General features: G+C 43.8%; 1 long non-coding RNA gene across 1 annotated transcript in view; it reads left to right on the forward strand.

Moving 5' to 3' along the window:
- Positions 1 to 22,794, forward strand: part of LOC115900034 — a 29,765-nt gene that overhangs the window by 3,912 nt on the left and 3,059 nt on the right. The window contains exons 2-3 of the long non-coding RNA XR_004059721.1: positions 19,315 to 20,134; positions 21,235 to 21,339. This is a non-coding gene — a long non-coding RNA (uncharacterized LOC115900034). The remainder of the gene's footprint in view (positions 1 to 19,314; positions 20,135 to 21,234; positions 21,340 to 22,794) is intronic.

Here is a 22,794-nt window from a genome sequence, read left to right on the forward strand (position 1 = left end):
TGTTGCAGCGGGGAGAGGGGAGAAAAGAAGGGAGCGCGGGAGGTATTTTTAAAGTATAAATCTAACCCGACAGGCAAGGACAGAGGCCGCCGGGGCTCCCAGCCTCTGGACATCACTTGATAGCTCTGCGAGCAAGGTCTCTTCCACCCCCACCCCCCCCACACTCCCCCCCGCCCCGGGAAAGGCATCTCGAGCTCTGGGTCTCCCGAAGTGGGGGCAGGGGGGGCGAGGAAGAAGCGGGTGGTCGTCCCGGGGCCTTGCCCACCCCGAGGAGAACGCCTGGGTGGCGAGTCCTCACGTCTCGGGAGTGAGCCGAGGGCCCTCTCGCCCCTTCCCTCTCCCCCTCCCCCCACTCCGTCTTGCTTTACAGAGAAATTCCAGCGGGGAGGGGGCAGCGAATGGGAGGGGCAGAGAGGGTCGCGGCCGGATGCCCCCCCTTCCCGGCGCCCTCTGCATTCATGGAGACCCGCAAGTTCGGGCGCTTCCCGCGTGGCAGGCTGGCCTCTTGAAGTTCCCCTGTCCACTTCCCCTTCCGATTACTGACTGTTCCCGAGCGTGAAGCTCGCCATCGAATCCAATCCCCGGTGGTGTTGCAGACTCTCACACGTGGGGTGGGGCGTGAGAGGGTGCGGAGGTTGGCAGGAATGTCTCTAGGAGGCTTGGACTGGAAACTGAGTTTTCCCTTTTGGTTGCCACTCCGGCCATGTGTTAAAACCCTAATTTCTTGTTAAAATACACTCCACCTAGCACGCGGGAAAAGGCATGATGCCTTCTAGGCAAAAGTGCACATTTTCTTTCAGTGTAGACTTAGGTTTAGAGAAAAAGCGCAAGAGCTGTGCTCTGGCTTTTAAGTCCAAACTGATCACCGTGGGAGGAGGTGGGGGGCGGCGAGGGGGGGTAGAATGCTGGTTTTTCCTTACCTCCTTTTCACCCTTCACGGAAAAAAAAAAAAAATATATATATATATATATATATATATATATATATATATTTATATATGTCCCGTATAGGGCTGGTGATAAACTTCAGCGAACGCCAGTTTTATTGAACTTTTATTCCTTTTCCGCCCAGCTCCCCACCCTCTACTCTAGCGTTTTGGAGTTTCGGTTGGAAAGTGTACAAAGCCTGGAGGTGGAGGGTGCAGCAGGGTGTTGGGTGTTTATAGGTACATTTCTGCAGGAGCCTGCAGCACTGAGCACACAGACTCCCAAGCTCACCTGGCGGATGCCTGCCAGCCAGGTGATTCCGAGGTCGGCTCAAGGCCCAGGAGCGGCGCGAGTTCGAGTCCCGCCTTGTCCGCCCAGGGGCGCTTTGGCCGGGTGGGGTGCAGGGAGTGACTGAGTTCAGGCTCAGAAATGGGAGCCACTGCCTTCCCCTCGGCTCCCCCAAAGAGTGGAGCTGTGTTTGTGTTTCTCCGTGGAGGGATGGATGGTCAATCAAAACCGAAAACCCGACTGGCAAACGCGAGGGGACACAGAAATCCGAGGGGACACATAGGAGGCACATCAAGAGGAAGGAGGGACAGGCAAAGTAGAAAAATGCGAACAAGGAGAAGAGGGAAATGTCGGGAAGCGGAGAGCACGGGGGAGGAGGGTGGGTGGTGACGGGCAGTGCGATTGCAGGTGTGAAGTCGCTTCCGGGACCCTCTGGTCGCAGGCGCGCCCGCCGGGGCGCTGGGGCGCTGCGCGCTGGAGGGGGGCAGAGTCCGTCCGGCCTGTGCACCCGCACTCCTTTCGGCGAATTTCGCCTTGGACGGGGCTGGATTCCCGAGGCGGCAGATGCGACAGGCGTGAGTTAAGAAGGCGAGCGCCTGCCGTCTGTCACCCACCTAGCATCTCACTCCCCTCCCTTAGGAGAAAAAAAATTAAAAGCCCCGAACTTCCCCCTCTTCCTGTCTGATTCAGCTTAGGACACGCCTCACGCGGCCGAAAATAGCTCTGGAAATACATTTGCTTCACAAAAGTGAATTTTCCAATCAGCTTTGGGGCGGAGGGCGTCCGGCGGTCGGCGTCGGGGGGCCCTGCCTCCCGGGAGGAGAAGGAACCGGCCGCCTCTGCCCTTCTCCCCCTCCGGGCGCCCCCGGGAGGGGGCCGCTGGGCGGCGGAATCGCGCCTCCGCTCGGGGAGCCACCACGCGGCTTTTTCGCGGAATTTTGACGTCATCCACACGTGGGGGAAGGGGCTGGGAGAGCGAGAGGAAGCGGCGGGGGAGGGGGCCGCGGCGGGGAGAGCGCGGCGGCGGCGCGGCGGGTCGGGCACCCTCGCGGTGGGCGCCGCGCCGGGCAGGGTCCGGGGCCCGGGCAGCGCGGCGGAGGAGGCCGTGCCGGGGACCCGGGAGCCAGCGCCGCGACCCGCCTCCCTCCCCGCCCCCCGCCATCTTCCACCCCCAAGCAGTTTATTTTTTTCTACTTTGAAATCGGGGCCGCTCTTTGCTCCGGAAAAAGCGCGTTTCTTGGGGTTGTGGTCCTGTTCCGCTGGGGGCTGAGATCAGACTGAAATCGCGATCACTGGTGGCGACCCGCGCCGCTTGACTTTCCATGCTCTCTCCACTAAGGGAGTCGTGAATGTCTTTTTCGGTTCCTCGGGGAGTGAGTTCTGCATTGCCTTTTACACCCGGAGTTTTTCACGCGCGACATATTCCTCTCTGCTCCCCCTCCCCATTCACCATCTCAGTATCAGCTGGGTTGGTTAATGCGATGGCTATTACCTGTAAGATATCCCGTGCATGCATTGTGAGCGATATCGGATGAATTTTGCTGCATTTGGAACAAATGGATCTAGAAATACCCTTTTCAAAACAGTTCTACAAATCGATGTGAAAACGTGTAGAGCGACTCCCTTCCCACTCGCTGGCTACCCTGGTGGCATCCGTACTCATGGAGAATCTTCTAAACTGCAAGGGCTGAAAACTGCAGCTGCAGAGTGAGCCCACGCACCTTCATTTCCCCTGAATTTGGGCAAAGTCCTTTTAATCTTTCAATCTGGGGAGTTATAGCTGAAATGTGTCATGATTTTCTGAACCCACGGTGACAGTTCTGAGTTTATGCTGAAATTTACAAGGAGCTTCAGTGGGGATGTTTGGAAGAGAAATACTGTGAACTGACTTTTACCTCTTTGAGGTAAAGAGGCTGCTGTAGGAATCAGATGCAGAAAGCTAGGGGCTTCTCTGAAAATGTGGATTTGAAGTGGAACTATTTGTTTCAAAAGTAGGAGAGAAGCTTTCTGTCTGAATCAGATATTAAGTGTAGAAATGTTTCTTTTTTCAGGTGACACAGTTGGGTTATGAACAGTACTTTTTCTTTCTTTTTAACACATTCCCTCTGTTTTTAACTTATTATTTATTTCTTTTTCGTTTTATGATTGCTGCTCTGACCCAAGAGACTTGGCTTTGTTTCTACTGGGGGAAAGAATGAGCTACAATTAATAAAAATGTCAGTAATTACTGTCATGCTTAGCCCGAGTGAACTGTATTTAAGAGTGCTTGCTTTTTGGTGCCTGATTTGATGGACACTTGGTTTGTCTGCATAAAGGTAGAAAAAATAGAATAAATTATTAAAAGAAAAGGAAGGAGCCAAAGGAAGTGTTTAAAAAACTAAAAAGGCAAAATGTCCTTTAAATTTTGCTTCAGCCTCATTTCAGACAGTTAAGTAGTGGAGGTTAAGCACTTTAGAGATGTAAATTGTTTGTAAAATGTCAAGACTATCCCCACCAGAATTTTTTTTTGAACAATAGTCAATTTTATTTGTTTTCTAAACACTTTAACTTTGTTCAAATTCAAACATTCATTCCCCTTAAAAATGTCCACTTTCCCAATGTGATTAAATATTCTTTCGATTTCATGGTTTTATTCAGCTGTGTATCAGTTACAGCCCATTGAAGCAATATAAAGCATTTCTAATAAATATTTCATATTTTAATTTTCAATCTTTAAACTTAAGAATTACTAGCATCTGTTAGTACAGTTTATAACATAATTCCATAACATGCTAAATTCATATTCTCCAAACTTTAAAAAACAAATTAATTTTTAAAACGGAGAAATAGTTCTCTTCTTGAGGCTTTTTTTGGTTTGTTTTCCTTGTGGCAAATTTCAGGAGGCAGATTTAAAATTTTTCTAAAATCATTTTCTTATTGTTCTTTTGTTGGCATTAAAAGGAATGAGTTTTGAAATGTGAAACAGGTTGATTTTAAAGTTTTGTAATCTTCAAAATGTATACCTCTGGAGAGATATGTTGTCTTTTAGAATTGACCTGAAAATAGGTCATTCGTATAAGGGGACTAGACAATCCAAGCCAGTTGGATGTAGATACCTGTGAGGAATGCATTTCCTCTTTGCTCAGCCTTAAATCAGGGCATCTGCTCTTACAAGAACTTGAAACAAAGTCTACACCCATGCATGATGCCAACAACTCAAAAAGCACAAATCCAGAGCAAAGGGAATTTATGTGGAAAGTGAAATTAGAGCAAAAAAATCCAAATTTATTTCTGCTCTTAGCTATCTCAAATCATACTTTCGTTGTGGTCTCATCAGTTGTAAACCAAATAATATTTCTTTTTGATGTGTACAGGTGAGTTCCTTCAAGCTTCATTGGTAATAATAGTAATTATGATGATGATAATAACAAAAATTATCTTCCTGATTCTTTCTATGAGTGTGGGGGGATGTTCACTTTATTTCTTTAAAGATTGTCATCAAATTGTAAAAAAAAGAATGGATGCCAAAGTTAGGTTATTGTTCTGAGAAATAACATGAAAAACATTTAATTTTGTGCTTTTGAAAATAAAAAGTCACCAAAATTTAGTATAACTATTGCCTAGGGGAAGCAAAAAAAAAGACACAGGATTAAAAAGGAACAAGAAAATTCCTTTGTGTCATTTCCAAAGCCTTTCCTTCATCGTGCCCACATATGTTTCCGTTTTTGAAAACAGCCAGTTGGTCCGTCAGGCAAATGCAAACCCAGAACCCAAACTCTTTCCTGGTGTCAAGGAAGATATTCTGAACCAAATGGTTTGGGTTAGTTTACATAAGGTTTTAGATGAAATGTCTCACATCTGGCATCCCATGGCCACCAATTATTTCAGGATCGTGAACCATTATTTTAAAAAAATATTTTGAGAGAGGGGAGCCTAGATCGTGGATTAGGGCTGTGCAGGCCATTTTGTGTGGAGAGCTCCCTGAAATTATTTAAACTCAGGAAATTTAGTTGTATCAAGTAGCAGCACATGATCCCCATTGTGTAGTTCCAGTAAACTAGTGACTTGCAACCTTTTCTACCCCCTACTTTCTTTTGAATATATATTCTTCTAATGTTTCTCTTTTTACATAAAATGGCATATTTAAATTAAAATTTCCCTAACAAAATATTGAATAAGACTCAAATTTACTTGCTTTTGTACAAGAAAAGTTCATATAATTACTCTTTGCAGTGTAATTACCAGCAATTTTATGTCATCTAGCAAATGATTTAAGTAAGTCGGTAATGGAACGCCAGTGAAATTTGCTACACTTGGGATGAAAACCATACTTACCTCAAGAAATCAAAGTCTGACCTTCCATTTAGACACTTAAGACTTTACTTAGGCAGACTGTATGTTTCATTTAGTGGAAATCTTTCTCATTCAGGAAAGCATCGTTCTCAACCATAGATTAGATGCAGTCTTGCTTGGAGCCAGGGGAATGGACTGCAGGACCTCATGCCATTTTGGCCAGTCATAGAATATGCCTTCTGTGTCTGCAAGTTCGCGACGAAACGATATATAGTATTCATTAAGGTTATTCATGCTGAGAGATCACATATGTGTTAAACGGATAACATCACAGGTCTGTGCACAGATACATCAGAACGTGTCAGGGATATGATTCCAATCTGTAAGGTAGAATTGAAGTGCTTTTAATGGAAGAGTTAAATACGCTGAGATTGTTGTGCTTTGGAGAATGCCTTTGGGTTTTGCAATTTATCCATTCATTTATTTGGTTAAAATTGAGTCCTTACCACGTACCAAACACTATGCTAGGCATTGGGGATATCGTGGACATAGACAATGTTTTGGAAGGTAGACAGGAAGGAGAGTTGAATCATACAGTCCCTGTCCCTGGGAAGCACATTGTCTAGTGATTTAGCATGGGAAACAGTATCCCAGATAAGTACATGTTCTTAAAAAAATAATAAAATCATAGAACAAAAGGCATAAAATGATATGCTATTTTATCCACCTTATACAACACACCTTAAACCGGGGAGGTGGAAATTTATCTTCTCTTTAAAACTCAGTCTAGTCAAGTAACTATTACTTGGATTGCATAGTGATTTTAAGAATTATGTTCTTAAATTATGTTCTTAATTTGTTTATAATCTATGGGAACAAGTTGGTTGGATGTCTGATTCACATGTCACATATTTGGGACTCAGTCCCTTTAAAATAGCCAAAGATAGAGCCGTTTCCTTGGTCCATCATTCTGAGAGCATTCCTTTCTTTGAGTAGCTGTATTTCCCACAGCATCTGTTTCTCGTCTGAACGAGCCCTCCATGTATCTGGGAGAGCATTGATTAGTGTTCCACTCCTTTGGCTAGGGAATTTGAGGTCACAATAGCTCATTTTCTTGTCGTGGGACACCCAGACATTGAGAGCAGAATATAGACCTCTGATTATTAGCTTCACTGTCTCCTAGAATTGATGCAGAAAATACTGTCCTTTTTATTAGCATCATGTTGGTGAAACAGCTCTAGCCTAGAAGTCAGCATACAGCCATCCCTCAGTGTCCGTGGGGATATTGGTTCAAAGACTCCCACCCCACCACCAAAATCCAGGATGTAAAAATCCCCGATATAAAATGGTGTAATATTTACAACTAGCCTACATACTCCTCCTATACACTTTAAATTATCTCTAGATGACTTATAGTACCTAATATAATGCAAATGCTTTGGAAGCGATTATGCTATGTTTCTATTTGTATTGCTTCTCGTTGTATTTGTTATTTTTTACTGTGTTTTTTTCTCTAAATATTTTTGATCCGTGGCTGGGTGTATCTGTGGATACGGAAGCCATGGATAGAGAGGGCCGACTGTATTCTCTTTCTTGCTCCTACTCTGCCACTAACCAGCACTGTGACCTTGGGGATAGATTGTGTCTTTCCAAGATTGAGTTTCTTCAGCTACAAAATTAACTGGCTGTAGTAAATGATCGTTAAGTTCCCCTTCAGCTCAAAATCTCTAAAATTCCAGTGACTTCATTATCATCATCAAAATAGGAATCAATTTATTATATATTTTATGTTTTAAACAAGGATTCTTAAATTGTGGGTTTAGGTATGTTCTCACTTCCTAGGTATCTGGGAGAATGAATCTGTCAAGAGTTGGAACTTTTAACATTTAGTTCCTCGTATAGATGGGCGCTTGGTACACGTTGTCAGCTGAGGAAAAATGCCGTTTTCCTTGTCCTAAGTTAATAGAATGGCAGTCTTCAAACATATATAGAACATAGGAATATATGGAATATAACACTGTTCCAGGGTGCTTAAGGAAATCCTAGCAGGTTAGTTTAACCTAAAACTTAAACTAATCTAAAGCTTATTCCTACAACTCAAACAGAACCCCCATCAGAGCACATATAGACATGGTTTGGAATGGACCCTAACTTGCAGATCCTTCTTTAGGTGACAGTCCATGGCCCTGGTGAGCTTCTTTAAACAAAGCTCGTTCTGAGCCCCCCAGAACTCATGGAGCATCAGGTTACTCCTTTAGTGAAAAGGGAATTAAGCAAATTTTGCGGAGTTGCAATCTTTGGACAAGACATCCCTTTTTGTTTCCTGGCAAGTCTTGATAACCAGAAACAAGCAAGGAAAGATTCCTGCTGTATCCCACTTTTCTCCCTCGTTTTTCATTGCTTTGAACATGGGAGAAACATCATTCACTGAGGTTACATGCACTCCAGTGAAGTCCACTTAGATGCAAATTATTTGCTTTACAAAATGATATTTGTAGACACGTGTTTCCTTTTTAAGGTGTGGCTACCACAAAAGAGAAACTCATAGTAATTGACAAATAATTATATCTGGGATAGTTTTTAAACAATGTTCTACATAATTTTTAAAATTTATGGTATATGGCATGGAGGGAGTGCTGGATTTGGGGTTAGGAGAGGTGTGTTCTAGTCCCCATTCTGCCACAAGCTATGTAACCTGGGGCAAGACTTGAACAAGATCACAGCAACTTAGGATTGTAAGGAAAATTCAGGGGTCTCTGAGGTCATACTCCCATCTATCATGGCAGTACCTATTCAGTTAAATGATTTACTAAAGGTCACACAGGGAGTTGGGGGCCCAAACTTCCTACCTCCTGGCAATTTTTGCCCTTAAGTGCTGTCTCCAGCCACTGAAACCAGGCAGAACAAGCCATCTCCCTCATTTATACTGACAGCTGCTCAGATATTTGAAAGCACCATCTCTTCATCTTCTATCCCTTAGACTGAATTACCCTTTCTCTTCAGCTGTTCAACTGGACATTAGACCACCAGCAGGCTGCCCTCCTCTCCATCCTGACTAGTTCACTGATACCAATCTTCAAGTGTTGTATCCTTCTTCATGTGTGGCTTATGAGAGAGAGAGCAATTTGCAGCAGCTTCAGAAACCTGCGGACCCTCAAGGCAGTTGCAGAAGAATACAATAGGGCATGTCTGCCATCTTTGCATTCTCCACCCCAGGCTCCTGGAGCAAGGCACCTCCAGTACCACTGGGGCTACTGGTCTAGAGAGGAAAGATAAAATGGTTATCTCATCCTCTGGAAGCTGATTTCATTAATGAAACCCCAAGTTGCACTCCATTTTCTCATCTGTAAATTGGGTGAACTAAATGAGGGATCATTTTATCTCATCTGTGTTCTGTGGCCCCAAAGAATAAAACTAGTGTCACTGATTAAACATTTGAAGACAGATTTCTGGGCCCAGCATGGTGGCTCACACCTGCAATACCAGCACTTTGAGAAGCCGAGGTGAACAAATCACTTGGGGTCAGGAGTTCGACACTAGCCTAGCCAACATGGTGAAACCCCATCTCTACTAAAAATACAAAAATTAGCTGGGTGTGGTGGCGCATGCCTGTAGTCCCAGCTGCTTGGGAGGCTGAGGCAGGATGATCACTTGAACTGGGAGGCAAAGGTTGCAGTGAGCTGAGAACACGCCACTGCACTCCAGCCTGGGCAACAGAGCAAGGCTGTGTCTCAAAAAAGAAGACAGATTTCTGTTTGTATAATGAGCTTCCTCTGCAAGCCATCCCTACACAGTAGGGTTGACTTCAGGAATCAGGTAAAGTGCTTACGGCAACTCATTAGGATGTTATGAGGGGACTGAGTAGTCATTTATTTGCTCTGAGCCTTGGTTTCCTCATCTGTAAAATGCAAATAATAATACCTACCAAGCAGAGGGATTATCATGAGTAAATGTTTATAGTATGTTTAATACAGTGCCCTGGCATAGTAAGCAGTGAAACAAAGCTAAGTGGGTTTTTTAAACTTTAACAGTAATTAAAGTCTGTTGTATTGCGTTCTTTCAGAACCAATTTACCTCTAGGAGCCTGTGGAATTATTAATGTATGTCATATACTGTGTGAAGGTATGAGAATTTCTGTACCAGATCTCAGCTCTGGGGGATTTTTACTTTTTCACTTCACCATGGATCAGTCACTCAATGACTGTGGCCAACATGCTATAATCTCAAACCAGTCTATTCTGAACTCCAGATTGCCTCATCCTCACTGACAGGTACTAAGAGGTAACCTTCCAACTTGAGTAGAAGGCGCAGGGAAAACTCATCCACTGAATTCCAGAAGTGTAAAGAACCTTAGGCATCCAATCCAATGTTTCCCGAAGTGAGGAAGGATATATTAGTTCATTTTTGCACTAAAGACATAGCTGAGAGTAGGTAATTCATAAAGAGAAGAGGTTTAATTGTCTCACAGTTCCATATGGCTGAGGAGGCCTCAGGAAACTTACAATCATGGTGGAAGGCAACAGGGAATCAAGGACCTTCTTCACATGGGAGCAGGAGAGAGAAGTGCAAGCCAGGGAAATGCCAGACACTTATAAAACCATCAGATCTCATGAGAACTCACTATCAGAACAGCATTGAGTAAACCGCCTCCTTGAGCCAATCACCTCCCACTGAGTCCCTCCCTTGACATGTAGGGATTATGGGCATTAGAATTCAAGATAAGATTTGGGTGGAGACACTGATATATCCAGACCATATCAGAGGAGGTATATGGAGGAGCATGCATTTTGCATTTTAGTAATTTGAGGTTTATTCTAATGAGTATTAGGAAAAAAGTAACATTTAAACTCATAATTTCACAGATATTACAATGGTACTTAAGTTTATAAAGGGAATTGATTTTTTAAAAATTAAGTTGAATAAGTGATATTTAGATACACTTTTTTTTAAATCAGGAAGGTTGTATGCAAATAACTAAGATTTAGGAAACATTGCTTCCTTAAAAAACTCCGGATCAGAGAGGGACAGTACTCACATTCACCCAGGATCACAAAGCCTGTTAGTGACAGAGCTGGGACTAAATTAGCGTGTCTTACTACTAAAACTACAGAAGTTAAGACTTTGCATGGATTCTTCTCATTTAAACAGTATTGTTACAATTTTCTCATTCTTTTTGTTTTTTTCTGACAATATTTCATTCATGTATTGTTTCACAAATGAATTCTGCCCTATGAATAACATTAGATACTTCTTATTGCTTGCTTTTGCTTTAGTGATGCTCCCTACTTTGGGTTTTTGGATCAGTTACCTTGCTTTTCACCAGACCTGTAAGTTGCATCCCTAGGTGGGTTTGCATCTGTTTTCTCACCACCTCAAATTTCTCTGCCTTTCAAAGTCACTTTTGAGCTTACCTTTCAACTACCTGAGGTGGTGATACTAGTTGGTGCTACCAAGAGGCTGACTAGAAAAAGCAAAAAGAAGAACAGGTGAATATCCTGTCCGTAAGGGACTTTGAAAAGCTTTAACGTATTCTTGAGAATCTAGAAGACCACATGTGTATCTATGGCTCTGTGCATGCCCGAGAAAGACCTGAGAAGGTGCTACTCTTTGACCAAACCAGCTGACCTGGAGACTCTGTGCAGGTAGAAAGTGACAGTGAAGACAGAACTTTAAGCTTCCCACCAGATTGTTGAAGGCATGCTCCAACAGATACAGAGTCCCCCAGCAAAGTCTGGGAAATGTATTGGTTTAAAGCATTTAAGGAAATCTCTGTGTAATCATTAGCTGACCATGAAGCAAATCAAAGAGAATTTAGTGGTTGCACACGACCAAAAATACAGACTTTATAGAATTAGTCAAGGAAAATCACTAAGTAAACAACAAAAGCAATAAATTCAACAGGATGTTGGGGGGTTCTCATTTCCAGAGTTGCTACCTTGTATTATTTTAAATGTTCAGTTTTCAATAAAAAATTATGAGGCACACAAAGAAACAGGAAAGTATGGCCTATGCATAGGGGAGAAAAGCAATTAATTGAAACCGTACCCGAGGCAGCCCAAATGTTACACTTACTAGACAAAGACTTTAAATTAGCTATTATAGGTACAAATATGCTCAAAGCACTAAATGAAACCATCTCTAAAGACTTAAAGTATAAGAAATAGAGAATGTCAGTAAAGAGGAAGAAATTCTTTAAAAGAACCAAATGGAAATTCTGAAATCAAATAGTAAAATAACTAAAATAAAAAATTCACGGCTCGGCATGGTGGCTCATACCTGTAATCCCAGCACTTTGGGAGGTGGGCGGATCACAAGGTTGGGAGATTGAGACCATCCTGGCTAACACAGTGAAATCCCATCTTTACTAAAAATACAAAAAATTAGCCAGGCATGGCAGTGTGCACCTGTAGCCCCAGCTACTCAGGAGGCTGAGGCAGGAGAATGGCGTGAACCCGGGAAGTGGAAGTTACAGTGAGCCGAGATTGCGCCTCTGCACTCCAGCCTGGGCAACAGAGCAAGACTCCATCTCAAAAAAAAAAAAAAAAAAATCACTAGGCAGGGGCTCAATAGCAGATTTGAACTAGCAGAAGAAAGAATCACCTAACTTGAAGCTGTGTTAACTGAGATCATCCAGTTCTCCTGAGAAACAGAGAGAAAAAAATAATGAAGAAAAATGAACAGAGTCTTAGAGACCTGTGGGGTACCATCAAGCCTACCAACATACACATAATTGGAGTGTCAGGAGAAGGAGACGGAAAAAAAGTACAGAAAGAATATTTAAAGAAATGATGGCTGAAAAATCCCAAATTTATTTAAAACATTACACATGCAAGAAGCTCATCAAACTCTAAGTAGATTAAACTCAAAGAGAGTCACACCTAGACACATCACAGTCAAACTTTCAAAAGAAAGAGAAAAACTTGAAAACAACAAGACAAAAAGCAACTCATCACATACAAGGAATCCTCGATAAGTTAAACACTTGACTTCTCATCAGAAACCATGGAAGCCAGAAGGTAGTGGGCTATCACGTTCAAAGCATTGAAAGAAAAACATAGTCAACCAAGAATTCTATATCTGCAAAATTATTCTTCAAAAATGAAGGCACAATTAAGACATTTTCAGATTTTTTTTTGAAGCAACAGAGGTTTCATTGCTAGTAGACCCTTCCTACAAGAAATACTAAAGGGTGTTCTTATGGCTTAAATGAAAGGATGCTAGACAGTAACTCACATCCATATAAATACGTAAAAAGCACTGGTAAATGCAACAACACAGGTAAATATATAAGACAATATAGATGTAAGTTTTCTTTTTTTGTAATTGTTTATCTGATTAAAAGACAACTAACTACATAAAGCAATAATTTTAAAAGTGTTGATGGACTTACATAAAGGTATAATTTTTATGACAATAATAACACAGGAGAAGGGAGGGAGCTAAGCTGTCTTGGAGTCAAGTTTTTATATAGTGCTGCAATTAAGTTGGCATTAATCCAAACCAGATTGTTTAAAATTTAAGTGTTCATTGTAATCCCCAGAGCACCCACTAAGAAAATAGTTTTGAAAATACAGGAAATGAAACAAAATAATCTACATGTCACACTAGATAATAGACATTTAACACAAAAGAAAACAATAACGGAGGAATAGAACAACAAAAAAGATATAATCCATATAGGAAACATAGCAGAATGGCAAACATAAATTCTACCTGATAGATACTCACATTAAATGTAAATGGACTGAACACTCTAATCAAAAGGGAGATAATAGATAAAGAAAATATGATCCACCTATATGTTGTCTGTAAGAGAAACACTTTAAATTAAAAAGCAAATAAGTTTAAAGATGGAAAAAAGACATACTATGAAAATAATAGCCAAGGCCGGGCGCAGTGGCTCAAGCCTGTAATCCCAGCATTTTGGGAGGCCGAGACAGGCGGATCACGAGGTCAGGAGATCGAGACCATCCTGGCGAACATGGTGAAACCTCGTCTCTACTAAAAAAAAAATACAAAAAACTAGCCGGGCGAGGTGGCGGGCGCCTGTAGTCCCAGCTACTCGGGAGGCTGAGGCAGGAGAATGGCGTAAACCCGGGAGGCGGAGCTTGCAGTGAGCTGAGATCCGGCCACTGCACTCCAGCCTGGGCGACAGAGCGAGACTCCGTCTCAAAAAAAAAAAAAAGAAAGAAAATAATAGCCAAAAGAGAGCTGGAGTTGCCATCCTAATACTGGACAAAATAGACTTTAAGACACAAATTGTTACTAGAGACAAAAAGAATGTTTTATAATGATAAAAGGGTCAGTCCATCTGAACACCTAACAATTATGAACATATATGCACCTAATAGCAGAGTTCCAAAATACATGGAAAAAAAAATTTGTTTTGTATTGAGCAGAAACTTGCCTCTGTGTTGCTTTTACTCCTGGATCTTATTTCTGTTGTCTGGAGCCTCACACAACATATATCTAACACATACATGACTAGAAGGTTTTTCAGATATTTAAAGCCAACTCTCATGCCTTTTCTTACTTTCAGTTTTTTATGTGACCTTGCCCCTATACATTTTTTTTCCTAGAATGTATTTACATCTTTTATAAAGAAGGCTACTGAAATGTTAACAGAGGAACCTACTTTCATAGAATTTCAGAGTTGGAAGGAAACAGAGATGATCTTATTCAAATCTCTACCGTTATAGATGAGTAAACTGGGGCCTGAGCTGGTTAAGTCATTGAGCCAGTTAATGGCAGACCAAGATTCATAATCTTGGTTTCCAAACTACTTGTTCAATGCTTATTCCAATATTTTCCTTCTTTGATAGTTTTTCCTACTTTAGGTTGCTATTTCTTCTCCCTTCTTACAGTGGTATCTGGCATCCTTCATCAGAGAAAAAAGCTCAGAGTGATGAAGAAACTGCACTAGACATTAAAAGACATGGATTCTTATCTTTTTTGATCACTAATCAACTTCCGAGGTCTTGGATAAGTCACTTATGAAAATTGTAACTATTATTATTCACCAATAATATTTTACACTGTCTATTGAGTACCTGCTGTTTATGAGGCACTGTGCCCGGCACTTTACCTATATGCCTCTTCACGTAAGTGTTCAAAATGTGTCTCCTTTCTTATCTGTGCAATAAGCAGGTGGTCTGTTGTCCTCTCCAGCTCCGGAACTGGGTGATTGTAAAGTGTAGTCTTAAAATGCCTGAGGCTTCATCTTTGTCTTCCTCTTCCTTGTTTCCTGGGCTGGCAGGAAATGGTAAGGAAGATTAGAATAATTTCTCTAGATTTGTCACTGTAGCGAATCCTTTGTATGTGTACCCTTCCAAGGGACTTTCCGTTTTCCCGTAGGACTTGGCTTGACTTTTACTAGTCCTGTTCAGGGTTTCCAGGATCATATTCTCAGCCCACTTCTCACTTTAGATTTTCCCATGGGCCTTTGATTCACTCTCATGGCTTCTTATTTCACCTGTGAGCTCAGAGAAGTGAATAATTTGACAAAGTTCACTCAGCTCTTAGCAGCAAACTTGACAGTCTGTCTGATCCCACTGTGTTTGTTGTTTCTGCTACATGATTCCCATCTCTGAAAGTTCACTTGATCTTACTTTCCCACCCTTGCTTAAGACCTAGCTCAAGCCCTAACCTGTCATCATCACACCAGGCCAAGTGCTCCTCCCTCCCAATTTACCCAGAGAGTGATTTTTGCACAGCACATCAGGCATCACCTTGGAACTTATCCCTTGGCAGACTTTGTGGTCTAGTGGTTATGAATGTGGGGTCTGGAGACAGAGGGCCAAAGTATGAATACTGGCTCTACCACTTATTGGCTGTGTGACCACAGAAAATTTACTTAACCTCTCTGGGCCTCAGTTTCTTCAACTATAATCTGGAACTGCTAGTAGCACTTACTTCATAGGGTTGTTATGAGGATAAATGTGATAATCCATGTAAAGGCAAGTAGCACAGTACCTGACACATGAAAGAAGCACACATTAAATCGACTCCTTCACCAGATCTTGGGGTAATCCGTGATTGGCCCAAGATGATCAACATAATCCCATCTTGCAGAGTGAGTGAGTCAGAGTTGGGTACATGAACTTGACTAGTTTAGAGTGGCTTGCAGAATGCAGCGGATGTGGTCTCAAGTAGGAGGCTTGGAATTGGAATTGCTCGAGTTTTTTTGCTGTTTGTTTGTTTTTGTTTTTGTTTTAACTAGAGAGAAGTCAGCTTGAAGACAAAGCTGGCACACGTACTAAGAAAGAACTGAGAAAAGCAAAGGAACTAGCACCAGAGGCTTGATCAGATATCTCCTGAAGTCCCATTGACCTTTGGAATTTTCGTTGCTTGAGCCAATTAAAAATTTGGGGAGCCAAGCACGGTGATGCATGGCTGTGGTTGCCTGTGGCCCCAGCTACTCAAGAGGCTGACGTAGGAGGATCACTTGAGCTCAGGAGTTTGAGTCCAGCCTGGGCAACATAGTGAGACCTTGTCTCTAAAAAAATAAATAGAAATGCATACTTTTAAGTCAGGTGGGGTGGCGCACACCTGTAGTCCCAGCTACTCAGGAGGTTGAGGCAGAAGGATTGCTTAAGGCCAGGAGTTTGAAGGTATATAGCGCACTATGATTATGTTAACTCCAGCCTAGGCAACATACAAAACCCTGTTTCAAAAATTAAATTGGTATTTAAGCTAATTTGTTAGTTTTTAAAATCATCTGTAACTGAAAATATCCTTGATATCCTTATTGATACTGTATATTATTATTATTATCTTCCCAAGTATATCAAACCTTCGTCATTAGATCATCATGTCCTTTGGAACTAAAATGAACTTACTGAGCAGTATATGCTGCCATTCCACCTAGTACAGATCTAGCACATAGCAGGTTCTCGTCCAGTCACACTTCACGTTGGATACTAATTTCCCACTGGTATCTATGGATTTTGAGCTTTTTTTTTTTTTTTTTTTTTGAGACGGCGTCTCGCTCTGTTGCCCAGGCTGGATTGCAATGGTGCAATCTTGGCTCACTGCAACCTCCGCCTCCCAGGTTCAAGCCATTCTCCTGCCTCTGTCTCCCAAGTACCTGGGACTACAGGCATGCACCAGCACACCAGCTAATTTTTGTATGTTTAATAGAGACTGGGGTTTCACCATGTTGGCCAGGCTGGTCTCAAAGTTCTCACCTCAGGTGATCTGCCCACCTCGGCCTCCCAAAGTGCTGGGATTACAGCCGTGAGCCACTGTGCCCGGCCCAGACTTTGAGCATCTTTAAGGCAGAAAGAGGAAGTGGCCAGAGTCCCAGGTAGGGTGATGGCCTGCTGCTGCTTTGTCTTCTTACTCCCCTATAATGAGAAGAAAGTAAAATACTTAATAGATTAGCTCATCCTTATTGAGCACCAGGCATTGTACACACCAGATCATCCTTTTTCCTATCAGTTACCTATGGGTATATTATTAATGCCCTGTGTTGCAGATTGGAAATTTATGCTCAACAATGCTATGTAACTTATGTAGATCACACAGCCTCTACATAGCGTAATTTAGGATCCTGCGCTTAAATTACTGTATCCATAACTTTTTCTCATCCCACTTTAAAGAAAATGAAATTAGAAGTCTTAGACAATGCATTCTGAGTATGGCTTACACAAGTAAAATGGTGTACAGCTCTAATCAACAGACCCAGACTGGAAAAGCTTTGGACTGCTATCAAGAGATTGGCAAATAAATGTGCATTAACTTTAAATAAAATGTGTATGGTAGGTATGATTCATTTTTTATGATTTCTTACTTTCCCGACACTTTCAGATAACTCACCATTTTCCCAGTCACATCAGAGAGAGCTTTATGGTTTGCTTTTTGGAACATAACAGTTTAAAAATCTAAATAGGATCATCCCAGACATATTGTTCTGTGACTTGATTTTTTTCAGTTAATAATAATCTCTTGGAGTCTTTCCATGCCAGTACATATAGATCTACTTCATTCATTGTAAGTGCAGAATGCTTTTCTTTTTCTTTCTTTTTTTTTTTTTTTTTTTTGAGACAGAGTCTGGCTGTGTCACCCAGGCTGGAGTGCAGTGGCACTATCTTGGCTTACTGCAAACTCTGCTTCCCAGGTTCATGCCATTTTCCGGCCTCAGCCTCCTGAGTAGCTGGGACTACAGGCGCCCACCACCACGCCCGGCTAATTTTTTGTATTTTTAGTAGAAACGGGGTTTCACCGTGTTAGCTAGGATGGTCTCAATCTCCTGACCTCGTGATCTGCCCTCCTTGACCTCCCAAAGTGCTGGGATTACAGGCATGAGCCACCGTGCCTGAACTGTCTTTTATTTTATTTTTATTATTATTATTTTTGAGACAGAGTCTCGCTCTGTCGCCCAGGCTGGAGTGCAGTGGTGCGATCTCAGCTCACTGCAACCTCCACCTCCCGGGTTCATGCCTTTCTCCTGCCTCAGCCCCCCGAGCAGCTGGGACTACAGGCGCCCAGCACCAAGCCTGGCTAATTTTTTGTATTTTCAGTAGAGATAGGGTTTCACCATGTTAGCCAGGATGGCCTCGATCTCCTGACCTCGTGATCTGCCCTCCTTGACCTCCCAAAGTGCTGGGATTACAGGCGTGAGCCATTGTGTCTGGCCTATTTTTTATCTTCTCCTCCTTCTCCTCATCCTCCTCCTCCTCCTCCTCCTCTTTCTCCTTCTCCTTCTTCTTCTTCTTCATTTGAGACAGAGTCTTGCTCTGTCGCCCAGGCTGGAGTGCAGTGGCGCAATCTTGGCTCACTGCAACCTCCACCTCCCAGGTTCACGCCATTCTCCTGCCTCAGCCTCCCAAGCAGCTGGGACTACAGGCGCCCGCCACCACGCCCAGCTAATTTTTTTTGTTTGTATTTTTGGTGGAAATAGGGTTTCACCTTGTTAGCCAGGATAGTCTCGATCTCCTGACCTCGTGATCCGCCCGCCTCGGCCTCCCAAAGTGCTGGGATTGCAGGCGTGAGCCTGCGCCTGGCCAGAACGCTTTTCAATAGCAAGGATGTGCCAGAATTGTACGACTTCCCACAGTTAATGGACATTTGGGGGCCCTCCTTCCCCAGTTGTTTGCTTGTATACCTCCTGTGCCATCAGCATTGTCGCACTTGCTTCTTTATGCATTCAAGTGCCAGTGGAAGGAGAATGATCTCGAAGTCCTGATTCTATCAATTAAGTGGTCCAAGAACGAGAATGAGCATCTTGAGGTCTCCCTCTTCAACAGCCTTACAGTGTGGAGGGGAGCAGACACACACATAGCTTTTACTTAGGGAGACGAGGGTCAACTGAAAGTTAAGGGAGTGCAGGAGGAGAGAGACTGAGGGGTTCAGTCGAGGGGATGGCTGAGAAGGCTGCCTGGAGGAGGTGTGCTTGAGTCCTGGGTTCAAGGGTCAAAAGGCTCTGATGCTTGGTCTGCTAATCTTTCTTATCATAACAGCAGTATGCCTGTTATTTGAGTGGACTCCTCTTGGACCATTTGCTTGGATGAACAGTGGGCAGAAGTGGAAAGGAAAGTGCTCTGGACAAAGGTGACAACACCCCGGAACAAAAGTTGGAAGGTGCACAGTGTGCCCAGAGGGCCAGGAATTGGGTGGAGTGACTGGCTCCTTGGTCACTTGCAAGCAGCATGAGAATGGAGAGGGCTGGGAGCATGCACTAAAAAGCACCCAGGACGAATTTAGGTTTGCACAGAAAAGGATGTTTCTTCAGGGTTTGTGAGGTGAGTTGGGTAGAGAATTTAGGAATGGAACAGACGACTGTGGTTGGGCTGATGAGAGCGGAGAGACAGATCCATGTTCTTTCCAGGTGCCCCGGCAGCTCTAGGTCTCACCGAACCTGTTACGATGGCAGCCTCTATGCTTCACTGTTGGGGATTGCTTCTGCTTTGAAATAGCCACATGGAAGAAAAACTACAAAGTTTTGAGGGGAAAAAAAACCCACCTAATGTTAGCTGCCGATGTGTCTTCATCTGTAAAAATCTTCTTCATGTCTCATGGATTTCAACATGCAGTTTCTCTTGGGTTTGTTCCATAAAACATCAGATGCAACTTTAATGGCCTAACCCCAAAAAAGATAACTTCACAGCCATCAAACATTCAGCAGCGCTCCACATACCCTCTTGCTGGAGCCAGCCTTCTACGGGGCCGTGTGGATGTCAGGCACACACAATGTGAGTCACGCTGACATAGCTGGGATGCCTGGATTGCGCTGGAATCTGGGGGGTACCAATCACAGGCCAGAGAGAAGCCATTGGCTGGAAGGAACAATGCCAGAGTGTTCACCGTCTCTGCAGAAGGAGGGGGTGTTGATGGTGAAGGGAATGACAGTGGCAGCCAGAGGACGAAAATGACCCCAAAGCAGGGTGGGCACATCTCGGTGATGCTGGGCAGAAGCATTCCAGGGGCTCAGGTCATGACCACACCCCTCTTTTCCTGCCCCACCACCAGAAAAATCAAGAAGGTACAAAATTTTCCCTAAAACAATGTACGGAATGCCCTGCTGTCTTCAAGTTTTTGAGAAACCCAGAGTTGACACCAACAGCCCAAATTTATGAAGCACTTACCTCTACCAGACACTGTCTGTATCTTACAAATAATTCATTTAATTCTCACAGCTCCTTCATGAGGTAAGTTTTGCAATTTTCATTTTATGACGAGGGAAACTGAGGCTTAAAAAGATTAAGAAACTTGCCCAAATCCTGCAGCCAGAAATGGGCAGAATCGAGACTTGAACCACCATCTCTCCAAAGCCAAAGCCTGGGCACTCATGACTACCCTCAACAGCCCAGTGGCTGCTTCATGCCATTGGTGCCACCCCCACACAGCCACCTCTTGGATGGTGGAACCCTGTGTGTTGAACAAGTCGAGAAAAATTCTAAAAGGATTCTTTTTCCTCCGCTGTTGTCCTGGGGGCTGAGTAGACATGATTGAACATGCTGTCCATCTGACACTTGTTTGCTTCAGTGGTTGTGAGGTGCAAGACCCAGACCGGAAACAGTAAGAGGGCATGAGGATAACCCAGCATGGACATGGCTCTGGAGGAGGCTGCAGACTGGAGGAGCTGTTGTAGCCGGCTGCATTTTGGAGGCTAGGTTGCATGTCTTACATCTCTAATGAGTCTGGTCATTATTTTTTCAGCCAGGGTTTTCTTACTGCCTCCCTCTCTTCCTTCCTTCCTTCTTTCCTTCCTTCCTTCCTTCCTTCCTTCTTTCCTTCCTTCCTTCCTTCTTTCCTTCCTTCCTTCCTTCCTCCCTCCCTTCCTTCCTTCCTTCTTTCCTTCCTTCCTTCCTTCTTTCCTTCCTTCCTTCCTTCCTTCCTTCCTTCCTTCCTTCCTTCCTTCCTCCCTCCCTTCCTTCCTTCCTTCTTCCTTTCTTCCATTCTATCTTTTATTTTCTCTCTTTCTCTGTCTCTCTCTCTCTCTTTCTTTCTTTCTCTCTTTCTTCCTCCTACCCTCCCTTTCTCTCCTTCTTTCTTTCTCCCTCCCTCCTCTCCTCCCTCTCTCGGTCTCTCTCTTCCTCCCTTCCTACCTTTGTTCTTTCAAGATCTTTCTTTCTTTCTTTCTTCCTTCCTTCCTTCCTTCCTTCCTTCCTTCCTTCCTTCCTTCCTTCCTTCCTTCCTTCCTTCCCTCCCTCCCTCCCTCCCTCCCTCCCTCCTTCCTTCCTTCTTTCCTTCCTTCCTTCCTTCTTTCCTTTCTTTCTTTTTTCTTTCTTTCATTCGTTCTTTCAAGGTGTGAGTCTTTTTCTGGTTTACTACATGCCAAGGACTGTGCTAAATCATTCACATAAAACCACTAGCATGCATCACCTCGTTGGGTCCCCCCACAGTCTAATGGGTAGGTGCTGTCATTATCTTCATTTTAAGAAAATGAAGAAACTGAAGCTCAGAGAAGTTAATTGATGTCTCCACCGTCTGCCTAGTTCGGTACCCTGCACCCATAACCACTATAAAAGAAAAACATGCCAACAGTTCCCTAATGTTGTAAAAGGCACTGTTTTAAACGCATCCTTTATATCAACTCACTCACTCCTCCAAACAAGCACAATAGAGATTACTGTTATCCTTGTTTAATAGATTGGGAAACTGAAGCACAGAAAGGTCATGTAACGTTCCCCAGGTCACCCAGCTAGTAAGTGAGCTGGACTGGGCTTCTGTTTTACCGAGGAAGACATTCCTCAGTTTTTGTTTTGTTTTGTTTTTCACTTGAAGTCCCCTGCGATGGCCCAGAGTGGAATGCCAGGGTCCTGAGAATAAAGCCTCTGAGCTGACCTGGGAAGGGGTGCCGGTGGCGGCTGTGTCCCCTACAGCTCTGGAAGGTGGAGGCCGTGGAGAGAGCGACTGCACAGCAGCCACAAGCCTGGGTCCCTGCCAGGGGAGACCTCAAAGTCCTCTCAAGGGCTGGCTTCCCTGTGCTGGGCCATGCACAAAGGCGAGTCGTGGTTTCCAGGAGAGCTGCAGAACATGGTCCTCGGAAGAGGAGAAAGCCCCGGGGAAGGGCTGATGGGACCTCAGCCCTCAGCTCTGAGAAGGGCTGCTCTGTAGGGAGGGGATGCAGGTAACAGCTCTCCCAAGAACCAGGCAAGCAAAAGTAGGTTTCTGTTTGAGCAGCAGCTGGGGAATTTCAGGGAGAGAGAGGAATCCACTCCCAACAGTGCGTCATATTCAACCCTGGAAGAGGTGACCATGAAGGGGGCTTCTAGAAAGAGGAGATGGGCTGTCCTTAGGCCAGCCTCTTTATTATCTCTGCCTCTAACCTTTGGGAATCCTGTCCATCTTTGAGCCCCTGGCGCCAGTGACTCCACTCTGCGAATCCCTTCCTGACCAGCCATCCCCAACACCCATAAGACTCCAAGTTCTGTTTGGGGGACAAAGCCCAAGTGCCCTGAGGTCCAGGCTGGTCCACATTCATCCCTGGGTGGGCTGTGGCTCAAACCAGTCATTTGGGTGAGGGAAGTCTCAGACACTCTGGAAGCTAGCCCAATTGGTCCTGGTGCCCCCAGTAACACACCCTATTCTCCTGCAGCAAATGTACCGTCTCTACTATTCATTTGGCCTTGGGTATTAGGTATCCTGTGACCTCACTGGTATGGCATCTCCTGGTGTTAGCGGCTTCTTGCACGAGTACATTTATCAGATGATCAGAGAACATTTATTGAACATTTAGCATGTGCCACCCACCATTGTAACTGCTTTATGGGGTTATCGCATTTAATTCTCCCAAGAACCCAGTGAGTTGGTGTTATTTTTATCACCATATTACAGAGACGGAAACAGGGGCCTAAGTACTCAG

Source organism: Rhinopithecus roxellana, chromosome 10 (genome assembly GCF_007565055.1).
Source record: "Rhinopithecus roxellana isolate Shanxi Qingling chromosome 10, ASM756505v1, whole genome shotgun sequence".
Taxonomy (NCBI): Eukaryota; Metazoa; Chordata; class Mammalia; order Primates; family Cercopithecidae; genus Rhinopithecus; species Rhinopithecus roxellana.